Source organism: Mesocricetus auratus, unplaced genomic scaffold, assembly GCF_017639785.1.
Source record: "Mesocricetus auratus isolate SY011 unplaced genomic scaffold, BCM_Maur_2.0 Super-Scaffold_100023, whole genome shotgun sequence".
NCBI lineage: Eukaryota > Metazoa > Chordata > Mammalia > Rodentia > Cricetidae > Mesocricetus > Mesocricetus auratus.
Genome location: NW_024429204.1, coordinates 7,408,372 through 7,430,126, shown reverse-complemented (window position 1 = coordinate 7,430,126; position 21,755 = coordinate 7,408,372). Strand labels below are relative to the sequence as shown.

Sequence of the window (21,755 nt, the reverse complement as noted above, 5' to 3'; positions counted from 1 at the left end):
TATATCTAACTACCTGTACCTGCATTTCCCTTCCTTACCCCTACCCTGTGTGTTATACAAGGAGATCTTACAAATTTGCATGTGAACTACTGCTTATTATTCCCATTTTCTGATACCACAAAAAGTATGTGAAGTATTCAACGTATAAAGATAATGCATTTATATAAATTTATATCAGAGACGCCAGTTCATGACTGTTACTGGCTGTTGGTCCTTTAAATATGAGCGTTATCACAAGTGGGGAACATATGGAGCATCAGATATGTTTGTCTCGTGATCAAGGATCAATAAAGACCAGTGGCCCTTTGTGGGCACATCCCCAATGACCTACACCTTGTGGTAGGTCCTTCCAAAAGTTCATTCACCTCTAATAGCATTAGACTTTGCTCAACTTCAGAGTTAATGCTGGTTTACCTATATTGGGTAGTACAGAGCCTACAAAAATCTCAGCTTCTGAGTTTTTGTCTCAACAGTTCATACATCTAAATGCTGTAAGCTATAGACAATGGTTCTCAAGCTTCCTAATGCTGCAACCCTTTAATATGGTTCATGTTGTTATGAATCCCAACCATAAAATTATCTTCATTGCTCTTCATTACTGTGAGTTTGCTATTGTTGTGAACCGTAATGTAAACATCTGTGCTTTCTGATGGTCTTGGGGTCATGACCCACAGGTTAACCCACGGCTATAGACAGTATTGTGTCTTACTCATTTGTGAATGGATTTTGCTTGATTATTTATTCTCATGGGAAATATAAGAGGCAGAATATAATAAATGCAAAAATTGTATGTAATATATTTGATGTAAATACTATTTAGAATTACTTACAGAAACTCTCTATCTGCATAAAGCATAGTCATCTGCATTTTAAAATAACTTCAGATAACAAATTTTTCTACCTTTGAGAGCATAATATAGTATCCAAGTTAAGAAAGAGGCTTTTTAAATTTTTAATTAGTGTATTTTAATTTCAGCTAACTTATTTCACACTATTTTCCTAAATACTCAACTACAAAGGAGTTCAATTTTAAAGGAGTTAATTATTAGAAGAGTTTAGACTGCTTTCATTATTATTTCTTCCTGCCTATGCTTGTTTCCTCTTCTTTCCTTTTCCTGTCTTTTAAGGACTTAGAGTCACTCGTTAAAATTATACCGCGAAAGTCGTAACACCGAATGGAGAGCGAAGCCTTCACTTTCAGTACCATCCACCCCATGTGACATTGCCGTCAATAGATTAATGAGAGAGCAAAAACTGCAATAAAACACTAAGTAAAAAACATTACACAAAATATTACACAAAAAACAGAAAGAGGTCCTAGATGAGGTACTGAATGGTGAAGTAAACTGTGGCAAGAACAGTAGCAAATTAAATTCTGAAGGCCATTTCCCACTGGGTTTCACAGACTTGTTGTGATTTGGTGACTTGGAAGTCACCACAGACTTAGGAGTAGGGAAAATGACAAGATGGAACAGATCACTTTTAGTCTCCAGTAAGTGCCAGTATCGGATGGAAGGGGAGGGAAGTCAGACGCGAAGAGCAGGTAGAACCCTGAGTGGTTTGGATCTGAGCATGGTTTTTGCAGGCAAAGACAAACATGGATGGGGACACCTTGCTGCTGAAGAAAGTGCTGTCACTTCAATGCCAATATATTATGCCCTTTAAAACAAGTGAAGCTGGCATTTTTATGAGCTTGTGTTTCATCTGCAGCTGACTGACATGTACTAATTTTATAGTTTATTAACACACACTGACATTTGGGTACATTATGAATAATGAGAGGATTCAGAAAAGAACCAACTTTCAAGATTTTATTATATTTTTAACTCCTAAAGAGACATGGATCAGAGGAATGCTAGCCTACAATCCCACTGCCATAGAGTCTGGGAAACAGGGAGGTACTCCAGAGAAGGGTAATGGGGCAAGATCTCCTGAGCAGATTGGGAGCATTGGGGAGGGGAAAGGATTAAAAAGAGAGAGGGAAAAGAGGAGGGGAGAGGAGGACATGGGGGAGCAGGAAGGTTGAGTCTGGATGAATAGAGAAGAGCAGGATGAGAGATACCATAATAGAAGGAATCATTATAGGCTTGAGGAGGGATCTGGCACTAATGAGATTTCCAGAAATCTACAAAGATGACACCAACTGGCAATCTAAGAAGTAGTGGAGAGGCAACCTTAAGTGCCGTTTCCCGATAATGAAATTAATGACTATCTTATATGCCATCCTTGAATCTCTGTCCAGTAACTGATAGAAGTAGAAGCAGATACTCACAGCCGAACTGAACTCCTGGAGCCCAGTTGCAGTGAGGGAGGAGTGATGAGCAAAGGGGTCAAGACTGGGCTGGTGAAACCCACAGAAACAGCTGACCTGAACAAGGGGGAGCTCTTGGACCCCAGACTGATGGCTAATAGGACAGCATGGGACTGATCCAGACCACCTTAATGTGGGTGTCAGTGAGGAGGCCTAGGCAATCTATGGGGCCTCGGGTAGTATATCAGTATTTATCTCTGGCATAGAAATGGACTTCGGTGCCCATTCCAAATGAGGGATGCTCTCTCAGCCTGGACACTTGGGGGAGGGCCTAGGCCCTGCCATGGATGAAATGACAGAGCCCCATGGAGGGTCTCACCCTCTCTGGGGAGCTGAGTGGGGATCGGGTGGGAGGCTGGGGGGACTAGTGAGGATGCAGGGGAGGAGGGGAGGGAGAGGGAGCTGGGATTGACATGTGAAACAAGCTTGTTTCTAATTTAAATAAAGAAAAAGAGAAAAAAAGAGTGTAAGTTGTACTTGTAAGGGCAATTTTTAAGCAGACTTTTGGGGTCAGAGACCATTATTAATGTTTACCACAAAGTGTACATATCCACAGAAATTAAGAGGAAAATCTTAAAGCAGAAATTGTTCTTAAGTTTTTAACTATCACAAACATCTAATTCCTTAATTCCTTCCTTCCCTCCTTCCTTCCTTCCTTCCTTCCTTCCTTCCTTCCTTCCTTCCTAAGCACTCTATTTTAGGATTGCTATGCTATCAACTAAATATTATTACATCCGGATTTTTTCATAAAATAATAAATGGGTTATTTGATTTACAGTGTAAGTGATAGGTTAGTGTCTCTTTTGCTATGTCAAGAAAAATATTAGTTTTGAATGGAGTGATGACTCTGACTATCAGAGAAATTCCCCCCATGCAGAACTAAATGTAAGGGGCTGTTGTTCCTGGAGTTTCCCGTGTAAGCGCATAATCGTATTCTAGTGCATTCTGTGCTTATATTTATGGACTTCTTATCATTGTGACATTCACATATTAAACGAAATTTGTAATTTAAACCTTCCTAATCTAAATGTGACTGTTGGAAATTGAGGCTATGTGATCAAAACCAGGCAAATGTCTGTTTCCTTGAAATTCCAGTTAACAGTAATAAGATGTGTGTCAGTATGAAACTTAGCCAGATCCCTGGGTAATGTTAAGTCACAATTTATGAAAGCTACTTCATTAGATAAGTAGACTCCTTTGGAGCCAGACCTCCCAAACCAGCAACTGTAATTTAAAGAAGAGGCTGTTAATAAGTCTCTCATTCTTGTTTATAGACTGTCCTGGTTTTGTTTTGCTTCTTTATTTTCCTGTTTCAAGAACTATTTTTTTAAAGATGAGAAGGGCCAGGAAATCTTTTACTTAAATGGAGAGAAAGGGACTACAAATGATGAGAAATGAAGAGCTTTGTCTAGTTCTTATGAAAATAGAAATCATCTGAGCTGAGGGTACAGGTAGGCTGAAAACATGCTTGTATAGCATGCACAAAACCCTAAGTTCAGTACCCAGGACCTCACAAAAGCAGTGAGATGCTGAGCAACTGTGATCTGAGCACTTTAGACACAGGCAGGGACATCATAAAGTTTGACTCAACCTCAGCTTTCAAAGCAAATTCTGTGTCAGACTAGAAAACAAGAGACCCTATCTCAAAACAAATTTTCTATAATCCAAGAATATAAACCTGTAATTTGTAATACAAAAAGATCACATTTTTATTCATTATCATTCTGAATAATGATAACAGCCCATTAAGTGATCAGTATAGAGAGCTATTAGTATACAGATGATAGACACATAGATAGATGATAGATGATAGATAGATGGATGATAGATAGATAGATGGATGGATAGATAGATAGATGATAGATAGATAGATAGATAGATAGATAGATGGATGGATAGATAGATAGATGATAGATAGATAGATAGATGGATGATAGATAGATAGATAGATAGATAGATAGATAGATAGATAGACAAATAGATGGATGATAGGCAAAATTACTTGAAGGAAAACTTTGTATTGGATGCAGGTGAGCAGACAGAGAACTGCAGCAATGTTACATGTGGAATGGGGAGTATGAGAGAGATAAAGCCTACATACACAGCCAAGAGAAAAAACACTTACATTTTTTTAAGTGCTTGATTTACGTGTAAGTGGTTTCTTCTTGTTTCCAAAAATGATGTTCGGAAGGCAGTTTCTTGTGATATCATGTGTTTTAATCAGCTATCTCAGATACTTATCTTTATGGTGCTCTGTCAAAATGTGGTCTTTTCTGACCCAGCCATTACAGTAGATAAATGAAATTCATTACACCATATTGTATTACACTTCATATATGTTATTAGACACAGAGGAGGTATGTTCTCAAATTCTCTGGCAGGGATACTCCTGTATACTTGTCCATCTTCTCTGCTTGATTGAATCTACCAGATGTATACATTAATGTAGACATGTTCTTCCGGAGTCTTTGCCTCATTCTTCCTCGGCAAATAAAATAAAATAAAATAACGTGTAAAATTGCAAGTTGTAATGTTTCTGGGTGAGCCTACAGACACTTGGTGCCTAAATAATTTGTAACTTAAAAGCCCCCAAGAGTTAGAAATCCTAACATCATCTTTAAGACATCCAAGAGGTTTTGTGTCTACATATTGAAGCAAGATGTTCCTGAATCCAGACACTGCAGAAGCTTCTATATATTAATAGAAATTTATTGTACATGCACAGATGAATAGGATCATATCAGCACAAGCAAATACTCAAATGTTCATGTCTGAGAAATGCATAAATAATGATACTATTAATTATCTACCTAAAATACTTATAATACACATAAGTTGGGTGTAAATATATGCACATAATTTAAATGAAATTTTCCTGTCTGGGCTGACAACACTTTCCCCAAAAGCAACAGATCATCTAACAACTCCAACTTTGGGCATGAGAAGCCCTTTTTTGAGTTGTTGATCGTGTCTCTCCAAGAGACTCCAAAAACATAAAGACTATTGCAAATACCCTTGGTTGCCCCCAAGAAGTGGAAAGTAATTTCCTATTGTTGAAGACATCATGCACTTTAGACACAGGGCCCAAGGGCCGCCTAAACTTGATCGGACCTGAAATCCTCCTCCTTGAAGAGTAGCTTTCATGATACCATGCAAACTACCAAATAAGGGAAACAACCAGATCCAGCTATGATGTTAATGAGCCAAAACCATGGCCAGCATGACAGGGTAACCCTAAGGGTACGGTTTTGGCACCCATACCTTGATGTTAACCCACAGCCCTCTGACTGGACTTGAGACAACCTCACCAGGAGGGAAAAAAATATCTGGTCCTAGAAGTCATGGATCTGAGTGGAGAACCTACAATTACCACTTCACTAAGTCAGTATAACCGCTAACTCCATTCTAAATATGTGCCCTTACACCTACAGATAAGTATAGTCTTCATCCCTGATGAAGGGAACTTCAGAAGGAGATGATTATAGAAAACTACAATTGATCAAAAGGCAGAGTTGTGGGGGGCTAGTCTTGCCTGATCCATCTACAACACAATACTTACTTGCCCTAAGCCCCAGAGATCATTGCAGAAGATAGAGCAGGATGATTGTAGGTGCCAGAGGAGCAGAGAGTTTACTGTGAGATTGCACCTCCCAGAAATTTCAGAAGATAACAGCCATGAAGTTGTGCCAACATGGCTGCCTCAACACGGACTGGGCAAGCACAGCACCAGTAGACATGCTAATGCAGGTAAGGGAGAGAAGTCTAAGGCCCAACCCTGGACAAAGAAACGCCAGCAGATAAGGAATGCCAAGGGCAGAAAAATAGTCTACCCAAGGCAAGAGCACACCAATTGGTTCTCCAACACCTAACAGTCAACCCTGAAAATGTATATATACAAGTAATACTACACAGACTGAGCAAATGGTATTTGTGTACTTAGGAATGCACACACACATTACACACACACACACACACACACACACACACACACACACACACACACACATATATATATATATATATATATATATATATAGAGAGAGAGAGAGAGAGAGAGAGAGAGAGAGAGAGAGAGAGAGGAAAAGAGGCCTGCCATGAATTTGAAAGCAGGGGCAGGATACATGGAATGGTTTGGGATAAGAAAAAATCAAGTGTTGTAATTACAATCTCAAAAAATGTACTTTAAAAAGACATGGATCTGGGGAGTGCCAGCCTACAGTCCCACTGCCAGAGAGTCTGGAAAACAGAACCTTCAACCAATGACTGATTGAAGCACAGGCAGACACCCACAGCTAAACACTGAGCTGAACTCAAGGAACCCAGTGTCAGAGAGGGAGGACTGATGAGCATAGGGGTCAAGACTGGACTTGTTTAACCCAGAGAAACAGCTGACCTGAACAAGGGGGAGCTCTCGAACCCCAGACTGATGTCTGGGAATCCAGCATGGGACTGATGCAGACCCCCTGAATGTGGGTGTCAATGAGGAGGCCTAGGCAATCTATGGGGCCTTGGGCAGTAGATCAGTATTTATCCCTGACATACAAATGGTGCCTATCCCACAATGAGAGATGCTCTCTCAGCCTGGACTCTTGAGGGAGGCCTAGGCCCTGCCCTGGATGAAATGACTAACTCTGGATACCCCCATGGAGGGCCTCAACCCCCTGGGGAAAGGAGTGGGGATTGGGGGAGGGGGATGGGAGTTTGGTGGGAGGGTGTGGGAGTGGGAGCTGGGATTGACGTGTGAAGCAACGTTGATTCTAATTTATATTTGAAAAATAAAAAAAAAGATACTTAAAAAAAGTCTATCCCTGAATTACGGTGCTTGTTCTTAACTACTTCTTTTTCTTGAGCATGGCCCTCCCCTTCAGCAGGTGGGCTCCCTATCCCTGGGAAGAGCGTGCTTCCCAAGGGGAATAATTGCCTCCAGAGGGAACTCAGCTTGATTTCTTTCTGTTCTTTTCTGGACGGTTTGTTCTATTAGTCTACTTTGCTCCTGTAGATAGTGTGTTAAGGTTGTTTGTTTGTTTCTCCTTATCTCCAATTTGTTTCTCAGAGATCCTAGAAATCCATGCATGAGTGTCCTCTGTCCAAGGAACGACCTATCCTCCCCTTCTTCCCATGACCAAGTGAATGCTGCTAAGGGAACAGATAAAGCTCAACACGTAATTGCTAATCAGGCTTGTTTACAGGACACGTTACGAGGCTCACACAGAAGTTTTGAGGAGTGAAGTAACTGATGAGCGTGTGTGGTATCTCACTTAGGAAACACATGCTTATTAGTAACGTATAAACAGACTCACCAACATGAACAGCGCCTGTATTCTCCGCTACGGCTATCACTTGTGCTCAGCAAAACCACTATTGATGGTTTCAAACACATGTGCGAGTAATTCTCTGAGTGAGAACAATACCTTTCCCCCAGCTTTCTTTCCCAAGTTTGCTAATCACAGACCTTCATATAGAGTTGCCTACAAGGAAATGGCCGCCAGACAGAGTGAAAGCACTTGCAGCAGCCAGTGGCAGGGTTGCATGGTGAGCAACAGCAGAGGATCCAGCAAAGCATGAAGCGGTCACAGTTGGGGCAATGTGAACATTAAAATATGTAATAATAAGACTGTACCAGAACCCAAAGAATAACATACATAATACCATACCAGCTCAAATATTTGTTTAAAAACACACATACAAAAAAAAAACTGAAAGAGAACAGCTTTTCCCTGCAGAGTTAAAATTAACAAACTACAGTTAATAGATGGTGAAGAAAAATAGAAAAAAATGACTATTTCAACTCTACAGCAGGAACTACTATTGTAATATTCACTGAAGGAGGTTATATTAAAGAGACACAGAAGGTAGGCGGGGACTCAGAAAAGGCTTTTATTAAACGCTGCTTTTAGCACCTCAACAGCTTTTGTAACAAATTTTCTTCCTTCCCCACTCTGAGAAGTGAAGCACAACACACGCACAGGATCACTGAGTGCAGTTTGTACTCTGTGATTCAGTTTTGAGAACGGAGGGATAATAAAAAGGGAGGGGCAGTGCCGTCGGAGGAAGAAGCTGGTGGGTTGATCCTAAGCATGCGACCAAGGTGAGTGTTTCTCCTTGTAAAATGTTGATATCATGATCCTTTTCATAAGGTGAGGAGAAGATTTTTCTCTGCACATTTCTTCCAATCCCTAGTTTCAGTCTCATGATAGGAAAATACGAAAGCATTTTAAGTTGAAGGACGCTCTACAAGGTCTGGCCAATAGTCTTCAAGATTGTCAAAAAAAAAAAAAAAGAAAAGAAAAAAAAAAAGAAAAGGAAAAAACTGAGAAATTGCCACAGATTGAAGACATACAGGAAGATATAATAACTGCCTGCAATGTGATATCCAGGCTACTGCAATCCAACAGCAAAAAGATAGTGGGGAACATGTATACCATCCATAGACCCGTGAATGCTGTTATACCAATCTTAGAGGACTCGATGATCATTTGACTATGCAAGACATAAGATGTCAACTTAGGGGGACCAGAAAACCCACTGCACCATCTTTGTGGCCCTTCTAGAAACTAGATGTATTTCAAAATAAAAAAAAAATTCTTTTTAAAATGTTAGAAGGAACCTTACAGAAGAGACAAAACTGTTCAACAACACATCTTTCAGGAGGCAATATTTCAAATCATTCTAAGAATATGAGCTCCATGAGAGGAAAGACCTTCCAGCATCAGAACCCCAACACCTTGGCATAAAGTGCAATGTGAAGTGTTTTTTTTTAATTTGTTCTAAATAAAATAATACTGCACTTAGGAAATCTGATTTACCCTTTATACCAAAAGTAAAATTTAGCACTTCTAACAACCCATGCTGAAGACACTAGGTCTATTAAGGAAGATATCATGATATTCTTATTTTATTGACATTATCAAAGTCATTTGCTGCCTTTCTAAAGAAGCTACAGGTACACAATAATACTGGACCTTGTTAGGGAAAGCGTTAAACCTGAAGATAGATGCTGCCTTCTGTGCATGGAACGAATAACTAGGGGGCTGTGGCAGCTGACCAAGCCCACCAGATACTGCAGAAGGTGATCTGGAACTCATTCCTGGTCACCAGGAACTTGTTAAATGGTGTCCTCTGTGACTGATGGGGGTTTTTTGAGTTAACACTCTGCAGGAAGCTGACAGGGCACAGGCTACACTCTGCTTTATCTTCAAACAGGTTTTCTGAAGAAGGGAAAAATAGAGGGAGATTACAAACACCTCTGGTGAGAATTCTTTAAATGTGAGAGTTTCACCCTGCTGTCAGAAGGCCCCATTCCTGACACTTCACTCTATCTAAAAGGAATCATCCTTGGAGTGTAAAAATGACATGATATGGCTTTTCCGTCACCGAAAGGCCAACCGTTGCTGAAGTGCTTCAACCTCTGTCATCCAACAGAACAGGAAAAAATATCTGTTCTATATTCAAAATGAGAAATTTAGAGCCAGGATACAAATAATATGTCTTCTTAGCAACAGAATTAGACAAAATAAACAACCTTTCCCTTTCTGTTTCTTACCTTTCTCTTCTATATATAATTCTTCCTGAAAACCAAAGAGAACATTCCATATGGAATTTTTTTTCTGATCTCATAAAATTACAAATAAAACTTTCACAGAATCGTAACATCTGCTTCAGTATTACCCTGGAGAAAAGTCATCCTTGCAAAACTGCATGAGGACATATAGTTTAATGTCCAACTTGCCTTCTCCATTTGGTATTCATATTGTCTTTGAGCGGCTAGGAGGACATCGGAAATAAATACCAGATGAGGACAGCACAGCCTCTGGACATCTGGACATAAAGTGGCACTCGCTTCATGATGCTGATAGTATTATCAAAATTGAGGTACGTGTTCTTCACTTTTTCAGGAAGAGTCTATGGTGAGATTTATAACACCCATTTTCTTGAGAAGCAAGTTGTCTGAGTGAAGGTGGAATGGGATGTTTGAAGGGTTTGAGATTCGTTTTCAAGCTAGAGCTGCTTGAAGGTTGTCAAGGGGAATAATGGGCTGCTGTGAGCCTGGTACATACTATGCCTCCTGTCAAGCTCTGTATATACTTCACAAGGAGAAATCATCCCTAAACGTTTTTCAAACATAAATTCCGCCTTCATTCCCCAATATGGTCACCAGAGTCCAGGCAACACATTTCTGCTTATCCCTGCCTTGTTTACATCTGTTCCAGTGGTGGGATGATAAAATGTCTTTCCAACAACAACATCAGAACTCAAACAACAAAACCAAAACATTCATTGGGATGTTTGCCAATTTCCAATGTGCAAATGCTCAGGTTGAGTCCAACTTTGAGCCTCCAATAATTTTCACTAGAAGTTCTCCATGTTCTCAAGTAAGAGGTGCTTGCCCATGCCAACAAGAGCTGGCTCAAATAAAACATTTCTCCCAAGCACAGTGCAATTCACACTTGTCTCTGTCATCAACTTACACAAGCTCTCAACATCTCCCATTTGATTTGCACTAAGTATCAAATTCCTTATGGATGTATGAGATCCTCTACCATTAGGACCATGATCACCTCTCCCCTCTTTGAGTCACACTGGGTTTGTTTCGCTGTCCTTATTGGTTTCTCTCTCCTTCAACTTACCATGGTATTTCTTCTCATAGGGCCATCAAACAGATGACCTTCTGTTCTCTTAACCACAGCAATTTCTGCTTTTTCAGATGTCTGCTATTTATCACCCAGGTTGATCCTGGCCATTCTAAATTAAGTATGTGTTTCTAATGCCTTAGCACTTCCATGCCTATAGGATTGAATGTTTAACTGTCATTCTATTCCAAACAATATAAAGCTCTCTGAGGGTGCCTTGTGTATCTGAGATCATCAGAGGCTCTTGCAGTCTTGATGGATAGCAAGTCAGTAGGGATTTTCATATGACACACTTCCTCTTTAGGTAGCATTCACATGTATGAACAAAATAAATTTATGGCTACATTCAGACTTAGGACATTTGCCATTTTTTGAAGATAGATAAATTACAAAAGGCCAAGTTCCCCAAACTCTTGAAAGAAAGGATTGTTGAAAATTAATATATTATGAAAGCTGGAGTCTTTTGAAACCAAAAGTCATGTAGCTCATTGTGATTAGTGAAGATTACCATCCTACAGGTGCTTTAAGGGAGAAATGCAGGAGCACGTTCCTTTATCCCCATTTCACACGAGGTTGAATCTAGGTTCAGAGCCTAGACCCCAAAGTTAAAAATTTAACAAATTTGTCAGAGTTAGTATGCAAGAGATCCATGCATTAAGAAACTAGATATCCTAGCTGGGCATTGATGGCACATGCCTTTAATCCCAGCACTTGGGAGGCAGAGGTAGGTGGATCTCTGTGAGTTTGAGGCCAGCCTGGTCTACAGAGTGAGTACCATGACAGCAGGGCAGCCTCCAAAATAATACAGAGAAACCCTGTCTTGAAAAGTCAAAAAAAAAAAAAAACTAGATATCCTTATGTTGACTTGTAACCCAAGGATTCCATATTTGATAAATGAAATGGGCTAAGTGCTAGTATAATTATATAATTCTACTCATCTAACTCTACTTTCTTGTTTGTTCTGGTTCTTCAGCAGTTCCCAGAACTTAGAAATTAGACTTGCTAATAAAGGCACACTTTGACTATGAAGTGCCCAGAAGGAAGAAATGGGGTACTGTTGTTAGAACAGTTTGCTGGGCATCTTTCAACCCCTTAGCTAATGTTAGTATTGGAAAAAAAATATATTCAGAGATTTTTAAGGACTAGAAGTAACTATAAAAACAAAACATAAAATGCCCAAGACGCTGCATGGGTAGTCTTAAACTTTATAGACATCTAGATGTGGTTTATCACATAAATCAACCCAAAAGTAGAGTGCTGTATAAACAATGCCTTATAAATATTAAAGTTTATTTTTGAAAGCTTAACTAAAATTATAGCCCCAGAAATAAGAAACAGCCCTTCATTCTTTTAGGATACAAGTACTCAGTGCTTTCTATTAGCTCTTCACAGATTGCTCTTGGTTTACAGCTGAATAGGACAGAAACTGTGTCTTCCAGTTATTCACAGAGCAATAAAAAAAAGGCAGAAGTGGTGAAAATACTGGTAATTCCGAGTGATAAGTTGGATCCCAAAGGTGTGGAGGTGTTTTCATGTGGTATCAGGGACTGGGTGCCATGTGCTTTCTTTTAATTACTTCTTTAAATACCCTGAAAAACTATTACACTAGATGTGCCCTGTTGCAGGATCCTGCCTAGGCCCCTGTGACATGTCAGTCCCAAATGAACACACAGGAGGCTATATTAATTATGAAGCTGTTGGCCGTTTGCTATGGATTCTATTCGACTGGTGCTGACGTAATTATTTACCCATAATTACAAATATATATATTTTTATAAGGCCTGATCTTACCGAGAACGCAGACTTGCGTCCTCTTCCCAGGAAGATGGCATGGCGACGAATCCCTTCACTTCATTTCCCAGAATCCTCCTAGACTCCTAGTCCCACATATCCTGCTTCCCTATTGGCCAACAGAGCTTTATTGACATATAAGCAGGACCTCCCCATCAGTGCACCCTGATTTTAAGTCATGTCATATATTCAAAAATGGCTGAACATTATGTTTACATTCAAGTCTGGAGAAAATAAGACGGAGAAAACTAACGTATGTCTGTTTCTGCTGAGGGAGGAGTTCTATTAATGGGGAACTATCATTCTGCAGGTAGATTTTCCTTGGGTGCTGGGGGTCTGGCTCAGTGGTTTGGGGTAAGGAATCAAACCAGAGTAAAACTATGTGATTCACAGAACTGGAAAAGATTTGGGTTTCCCAGGACACACTCACAGGTGAGGAAAACAGAAAACAAAAGAGGAAGGGAAGACAGGGAGAGCCGGGTGTGTGTGTGTGGCAGGGGGAATCACGAAGTGTGAATGTGGTGATTTTCTTACCACATTTGAGCTAACCAACATATTCTCACATGATTTCATGGCCTCTTTCTTCATTAATTGATGTAAATGCACATACTTACATGCATGTACATTCCTAAGTAAATCTACTCGTTCTATTTTTTTTTCTTTTTGGTTTTATGAGACAGGGTTTCTCTGTATTGTTTTGGAGGCTGTTGATCCAGCCAGGCCTCCAACTCACAGAGATCCGCCTGCCTCTGCCTCCTGAGTGCTGGGATTAAAGGCATGCGCCACCACCACCCAGCCTACTCATTCTGTTTAACGCTGGTTGTATGTATGCTTTCGGGGCTGATCACTTGGTATTGGATAACCTTTGCCATGCTCTCCTCTAGGGAATATGTGTAGGGTTGAGGCCCCATAGTCTTTCCCCCATCCACTTTGGCATGTCTGCTCCAAGATTCACGGTCTGCCACTTTCCTGACATCATTTCCTGTTACCTTTCTTATCTCCATTCTTTGCCAACCATGCTGAGTTTCTTGCGGCTTGTCACTCATGCTGGTCACTCCCATGCTCCCCACCACCTCCTTCAAAGCCTCCCCCTCAAGATACCCAGGCTTTTGTCCCTTCAGTTCTTTGTGAAGCCTATTCTCTATTCTCACTAAGCCGTCCCTGCTTCTGTGCAGTGTGATTGTCTCATAGCAAACTGACCATCAAGCACGTTGTACATTCACCCATTTGCTATCATCTTCAGTTGCCTTCTCCTGAGTGTGGATTCCGAGGGGCAGGGATTGCTTCTGGTTTCTATGTCCCTCTGTTCAGATGAGTAATTAACAGTGAATGAAAACTCAGCAAATACCTGAGAGAGAGAGATGCAAACCATGACTCCCAAAATGCTCCTAGGTGAGGCCACATCCCTCAGAATGTTCTAAGAAGACAGAGATCCCGGGTTTCGGGCATTTGTGGAAATAAGAGTTTAATCTCCTGCATCGCTATAACCAATCCCTTTCGTTGCCTCATTTAAAAAAATGTACTTCTTTTGGTATCTTCACCGTAATTGTCCTAAGTCCCTTGTCACCAGGAGGTGGTGAGGTGTAGAGAGCCATACTGCAGACACTTGAGGGACTGTAGAGGGGCTGTCAGGCTTGTAATCCAGCAGCTTAGTCAGGCACTTGCCTTGATTAACACCTTGGAATATTCTCAGTATGTCTATGTTATGACTTTCATAGTGGTGTTGACTTCTGGGAGATTCTCAAGCCAAGTGGCCTCTCTTGTTCCAGAGGTGACCCGAATATAAAAATTAGCCATTCATTCCAATATTAATATTACTCCTGACACAAGAAATCCACATCCCACTTTGTAAACTCCAGCCTAGCTATTAATAGTTAAGGCCTCAAAAACTAAAAGCATAGCGTATTATTTTAATAAACCCTGTCAAACGCACTGTTGTTTTTCCAAATTGTGAATCTACAAAGGAACAAATTCACGGTTATTTTTTAATATTTAAAGTACCTCTATAAAAGATTAAATGCTTTAACCAATGTAACTTCTGTTTGGAAGTAAATTATTCATTTGCAGAATGTCAGATCTACAAATGAACCTCAAGATAGATGGAGAATTAAGTGAAGACGTCTAGGGACAAAAGTGCTATTGGTGGACTACTCACATTCAGGGATTCAGTTGATACTATGTGATTCTCTCTGAGTGTCTCTGTCTCTCAGTCTGTCTCCTTCTGTGTCTCTGTCTGTCTGCCTCTCTCCCCTATCCTCTTTCACAAGTCTCTCCTCCTTCGGTCTCGAACTCCCCATTTCCATAGTTCTTTGCTACATGGTAGGCAAGATAACTGATGGGTTTCCTGCTCTATATTTTCTGCCATGCTATCAATCCCAATAGAAAGGGATACCATCACTAGCTTGCCTATCATTTATGGTGGAAAGCGAGGAAATAGTTTGTTGGGTGCAATAGGAGGCCACATGTCTACCTCTTCACCAATCTCTTCAGCTGAAACATGAAAACCTGACTGGCTATGTCTGGGTTAAGGATGTAGACATCGCGCTTTTGTGTTTGATGGAATCAGTAGGGTTATGTCAAATATAGAGCCACAGAAAATAGAGCTTCTCCTAACAAAGCTCTGTCATGGTCCCCAATATAAGCAATCAGAAAGCATCCAGTGGGATGTTTGGGATAACTTCATTTACGCCAGTTTGGGGATTCACATCTGAGACAATGGGAACCCTATGGAAACCAGGAGGCATGATGTGGTCCTGGCGTGGGCATACAGGTATACTGGTTGCCAGATAGGTATACCACAAGGTGCTATTACCCTGCTATTTCTTTTACCTTTGAAGGGACCCTAAGAGGTAGATCCCAGGAATCCTCGTGTCATGGTTGAGGTATTAAGGGTTCACATTTAAATGAGAATTGAAGTCCAATTTTGAACCCATATCTAATTTTGCAATTCATAAGCTGATGAACATATAGTCATATTCTTATTTGGAAATTGCCCTCTGGCAGAAATAGAAACTTTGCTTTCCATTTTCCCTTTCTCCACAAAAAAAAAAAAGGGACATGGTACCTGCTACAGATCAGCTCTGTGAAGATGAACATCTCTGGGATTGGGAATTCTAGATAGCTGGGGCAGTCTGTAACCTCAAGGTTAAAGTAGGGTGAACACGCCTTTCCATGCTAACCTTATCATTGCCTGCAGTTTCCATACACACTCAGAGCATGGACATTTGGCAGAGTTCCTTTTTTTTTTTTTTTTTTTTGAGACAGGGTTTCTCTGTGACTTTGGAGGCTGTCCTGGAACTACCTCTTGTAGACCAGGCTGGTCTCGAACTCACAGAGATCTGCCTCCCTCTGCCTCCTGAGTGCTGGGGTTAAAAGGCTTGTGCCACCACCGCCTGGCCTCAGAGTTCCTATTTCTGTGTGTTACTGACAAATTTATTTATTTTTGTCAAATTTATATTAATTAGTGGAGAATAACTTAGTTATAAAGTAATGGATCTACCACTGAATTTTTACTGTGGACTAAACATTTAAAAGAAGAAACTTATGGGCCTAAAAGGTGTTAAAACCATGAAACTATCAACCAGTGATAAGCACAAGTACCAAAAGGAAAGACAGAAATGTGAAAATTCCCCACAGATCTTCTAAGTACTTTGGCCATTTTCATTCCCTCAGACTGACAGGCAGAATGCATAGGGCCTACTTCATTTGCAGTTCTACAGCAAAAGTCACAGCAAATTGAGATCAGTGTGGGTTCCACACAAGTGAAAACTCCCTGTGATCAATTTGCTGGCATCTCACTACATGAAAATAAAACTCTACATGATTTCAAAATTCAACCTCGAAACATGAATGGTCCAGCCTACACAATCTTTTGGTTATTTGGAGCAACCTTCAAGGGCACTTAGTGGAATCCTCTAGAGAGCAAGGCCTTTACATTTTAGATTTTCACTTTTTTTTTAAAAAAAAATGTATCTATAGACAAAGATTCAAAATCACCAAAGGAAGCTAGACAGGGCTGGTTAACCCAGAAGAGACACCTCATATTCACAAATATCTGTAAATGGATTCTTCCTGTCCCGAAGCTGTTTAATCCCAAATACCCTGCAGCCACTTCCCAAGTTACCACACCAAAACTTTTATTACTTATAAATGCTCGGCTGGTAGCTCAGGCTCATTACTGGCTAACTCTTACACTTAAAATAACCCGTAATTCCGAACAGTGTTTAGCCATGTGGCTTGGTACCTTTTCTTAGTACAGCATTCTCACCTCATTTCTCCGCCCCTGACTCTCTGACTCCACCCTTCCTCTCCCCCATCATCCTTAGCTTGATCGCCCTGCCTGGCTAGCTGGCCAGTCGGTTTTCTATGAAGCCAATTCACAAGTGTTTGCAGTGTACAAGAGGGCTGCTCCACAGCAGATATCTATCCACAGAAAACGGCAGTTTATCAATTCCCTCCAGACTCCAACTGATGCCAGAGCAGCTCAGGCTTGGGTTTCTATTTTCAGGCTCTTCCTTCCCCTATCATGTCAAGCGATATGCCTTGCTGTTCCCAAACGTTGCCCTGCTCTCGGCCTCTGCGCTCCCATACACGTATCCCTGTGAAGAGGCATGCCTATGTCACACTCTTAGAGTTAGTCTGCTCTAAATTACGTGTATTTAATGGCGACAAAATCCTGGGGACTTTCGCCAAAGGGGGGAAAATATTCAGCCCAAGTTGAACTGCATCTGTTCTCCTAAAGTGTTTAGATTTTCCATACTTATTATCATATTAATTTATGTCAAATCGCACTGAATTAAAGACTATGTATTTTACTTGATTAGCCTGCTTTTAAGATAGTTGGGTTACAGATTTTTTTTAAGGGCATCATTTTGTTCATTTGGATATCCTCAACTCCTATGTTGCCTAAGCCAGAATAAGCGCTCACTTCATTCTTGGTTCACTCTTTTCCTGGGTGTCAGCTATACGCAAATGTTATGAACATTTAAGACAAAATGAAACATAAATATAGCACTGGCATTAGGCGTGGCCGTGCCTTGGGCGTGGCCGTGCCTTGGGCGTGGCCGTGCCTTGGGCGTGGCCTGCCTTGGGCGTGGCCGTGCCTTGGGCGTGGCCGTGCCTTGGGCGTGGCCGTGCCTTGGGCGTGGCCGCGCCACTCTGTTGCACCAGCTACTCAGGATACTAAAACAGGGGAATCATGTCATTCTAGGATTTTGTTTTTAGACCAGCCTGGACAACACAGTAAGATTCTATCTCTAACAAAAGCAAAAGGAAATGATAATGACTCTGACTCAAGACAGTTTGTAATCTTGCTGTTATAATGACAAGCATAAAAAAAGAATACCTCATAACAAAATAAAAGTATATTTAAATAGCACATATCATATGCCATAGATGTCTTAGGACTTCTGCTTGATTCAGTCTTCATAATAGCATCTGCTCATTTAGGCAGATGCAATTTTACTAGTGAGACAACTGAGGGATGGGAGGAATAGAAAATTTTTGTCTAGATAAGAATGAAATGGGATCACAACCACATACTTGAGACTTAGATGACTCTCAACTGGCTGATTATCCTACAAATCACCTAAAGTTAGTTTAAATGAATGAATCCTGAAATGTGGTAATATATTGTTTATGATCTAATAAAGCATGCCTGGAGATCAGAATGCAAAGCTAGCCATAGCTGTCAGACAGTGGTGGCCACAGATTTAATCCCAGCACTCCAGAGACAGGGGCAGATGGAGCTCTGTGAATTCAAGGCCACCCAGGGATGCATGAGAGTGAATCAGTCTAAAAGAGAACCAGAGCTCACGCCTTTAATACCACCATCAAAGAGTTATATAAGACAAAAGCAGGTTCTCAGTAACTCAACCAGTCTCCAGCCATGGGGAAGACAGGATATCCCCAGCTTTGGTACAGGTAAGAACTCTAGTGGCTGGCTGTTTTGCCTTTCTGATCTTCAACTTGAACCCCAAGTATCTCTGGATTTACATTATTTGTCCTACAGTGAAATGCTATCACTTATCAACACATGCAAAATAGTTTTATAATAAACATTCAACAAGGGTTGGAGAGATGACTCAGTTTAGAGCACTTGTTACTGCTGCATAGGCCCTGAATTCAATTTTTTAGGAACCACATGGCAGCTTAACCCCAGTTCCAGGTGGCCCAATGGGCTCTTGTAACTCCTTGGGCACCAGGCACATGCATGGTGCACATAGATGCATGCAGGCAAAACATTCATGTACATAAAGTAAAGTTAATAATTCAACAATTATAATTTCGCTTAAACCAAGTGTTGCCCTTTGACCCCATGTTTCTTCTTTGCCTGTTAAACGGAAGACCTTACTAACAGCTTCTTGTCAAGGTCTCCCTGAGGAGGAAAGTGGACAATGACAAACAGCCACACTACTGGACCAGCTTTACTCTTGTTTCTCTTACGTTCTGGAGCCCCTGTACAGTTTTGCCCAGTGACATTGTGAAATGTACTTTTAAAATCACTTGCACATCTGATTCACGTAAGACCATGTAAGGATCATGAGTAGTTCTAGATATAAGCGAAACACTAAGTACAACATGCCCACTGAGATCCCAGGGATATCTGCTGCTTTATTTTACCCCCCCCACCATGCCAAATATATTAATCCCCCACAGCGACCATTAAACAAACATATACTTAGACCAAGTCCTCACTGAGCAGAGTAGAAACCCGCACCCCAAACTTGCCTTGAGTAGCCAGGTCTAGACTTTTCAAATCTACCTACTGCCTGTGTCCTGGGCAATATTGCTTTCAAATCTCTGACTGCTTATTTTTCTCCTCGATGAACCAGCATGTATTGGGTGTAACTACAAGTACATGCTACCTCCAAGCCTCACAGTTTACCCCTTACTTCCTAAATCACCACAGGTGAACACCTCGCCCTGGCCCAGAACACCTTTTACCAACATTCCAGGTGACAAGTGTTCAGGCTTAAACTGGGTGACGCATGGTTGGTATGGGGCTGTGGCCTTAGTTGATTATATGTGCCTGACTTCTAGGAGTATATATTTTATGCAAGTCCCAGTAAATTTAAAAGAAGGGGTTCTGTTAGGAATGGGATGCAATGCTGGAGGCTTGGACTCCAGAGGCTTAGCTTCTTGCACCCTCAGAACTGACTGCCCCCAACACACTGTCTTCTGAATTCCTGACAAAGCCAGCTATGGTGTCGCCCACCTCTTCTGTTTCTCCAAGTTATTAGTTACTTTCTCGCTGCTGTTAAAAAACACCTAATAAAGGGAACTAAGGGAGGGAGGGAGAGAGAGAGAGAGAGAGAAAGGAGGGAGGGAGGGAAGGAGAAAGAGAGGAGAGAGGGAGGGAAGGAGAGAGAGAGAGAGAGGAGGGAGGGAGGGAGGGAAGGAGGGATGGAAACGTTTTGTTCGTGGTTTGAAGGTATAGAGACTGTCATCCTGGGAGGGCATGGTGGCAGAACCATGATGAAATGCAGCGACTGGCTACCGTCAGGAGGCAAAGACAGACAAATGCCGGTGCTCAGCTCAGTCTCGTTTCATCTACATTAGCCAGTCCAGGACGTGATGTGCTTCTCAGCTCTAGACACCATAACTGATGGGCTTTGAATAATGGTAAAAACGCATCCAGGACGAGAAAACCTAAAACCCTCAACCTTTAACTCGAGGCTAACCCTAGCTGTACTTTAAAATATCTATAAGGTAACACTGGGTAGCCTAAGCAGCGGTATATGCTGTTTGGAAGTAACCTTTTAAACACTGTGTTTTAAAGACAGGTTGAGATGAGCCGTAGGTCAAGTCTTCTATGCTACTCAGATTAGGGGTGTGGCTGCGGGCATGCAGGACCCTTGGGCTTCGTAACCGTGCAAGAAGAACAAGGGCCGCTGTACGTCGGACACAGAGGTGGAATACAAGCGTCCGGGTGGAGAAAAGGATGCGCAATCAGAAGATGAAACAGGGCGGCCATCCGATTCTCAGAACACAAATCCCATAAATCCCATAGCCAGGCTGTGCACATGAACGGCCCTTACCAAGGATGCTGGGGATTTCTGTGAGGCAAGAATCAGACGGTTTCTACATAGAGTAGTTACGTGGAGGTCAGACCTCTGTGAGCAGCCTTGCTGTGACTGGACAGCCTACATATACATTGGCTGAAGATCCACCGCATGTACATCTCTAGGGAGCGGAGGAAAATCACCTCAGAAACAGTAATGCTCCCATTCAGAAATCACAAGATGGTTAATACTCATTCAAGTGTTCGTGGGGGAGGGGTATTGGAGCGAGTTAACAGGGCATGGGCCTCAACTATTTGACCACCACCTCTATCTTCTGGAGGACCTTTTTTCTTCATCTGATTTCTACTGTCTTCCACTACACTTTACTTCTCCCTACGCACACCCTATATAACAAATTTAGCTAGAGAGTTCACACGTCTTTCACTATTTTCTTAGTACAACTGGAAGAGCTGAGGTTAACCTGTAAGCCCTACCTGCACAAGGACAAGGTAACTATTCTGGGAGCTGTGGCCACATGGTTTTACTTCCCTCAACAAGTTTGTTTGAACCAAATACACAGATCATATGTAGACTAGACATGCATAGGCAGAAAAAAAAAAGCATGCTGCCCCCTGATTGGATCTGATGGGAAATACAATGAATGGTAGGTTTTGCCTTTTTAAGCCCCTGCAAAACGTGACTCTTGGTCATCTCCCGAGAACCCAGAGGTGGACCTGGGCAGAATCCTTTTTACCTGGCCAGTAATCAATAAATGTTTGCTTCGATTTTGACTCAAAAATATGGGCCTGGTTTTTCTCTCACAAATCTCAGGATTAACACAGTATCCCAGTTCAGATCCCTGCAAAGCAGGTTATATACCCAATGGGTTTGAAGTTATATAGCACAGAATGAACCCAACTGTGCAAACTTTAGCAAATTACTTAATTCTTCATCTTCCGTATCCTCATTTACAACCTGAGATTGATAGTTACACATCTATCTCCTAAGCTTGTGACACAT

At 41.3% G+C, this 21,755-nt stretch overlaps 1 long non-coding RNA gene across 1 annotated transcript in view; it reads right to left on the bottom strand.

Moving 5' to 3' along the window:
- Positions 1-8,164: 8,164 nt before the first annotated feature.
- Positions 8,165-21,755, bottom strand: part of LOC121133680 — a 28,299-nt gene continuing 14,708 nt past the window's right edge. Inside the window, exon 2 of the long non-coding RNA XR_005870637.1 lies at positions 8,165-8,563. This is a non-coding gene — a long non-coding RNA (uncharacterized LOC121133680). The remainder of the gene's footprint in view (positions 8,564-21,755) is intronic.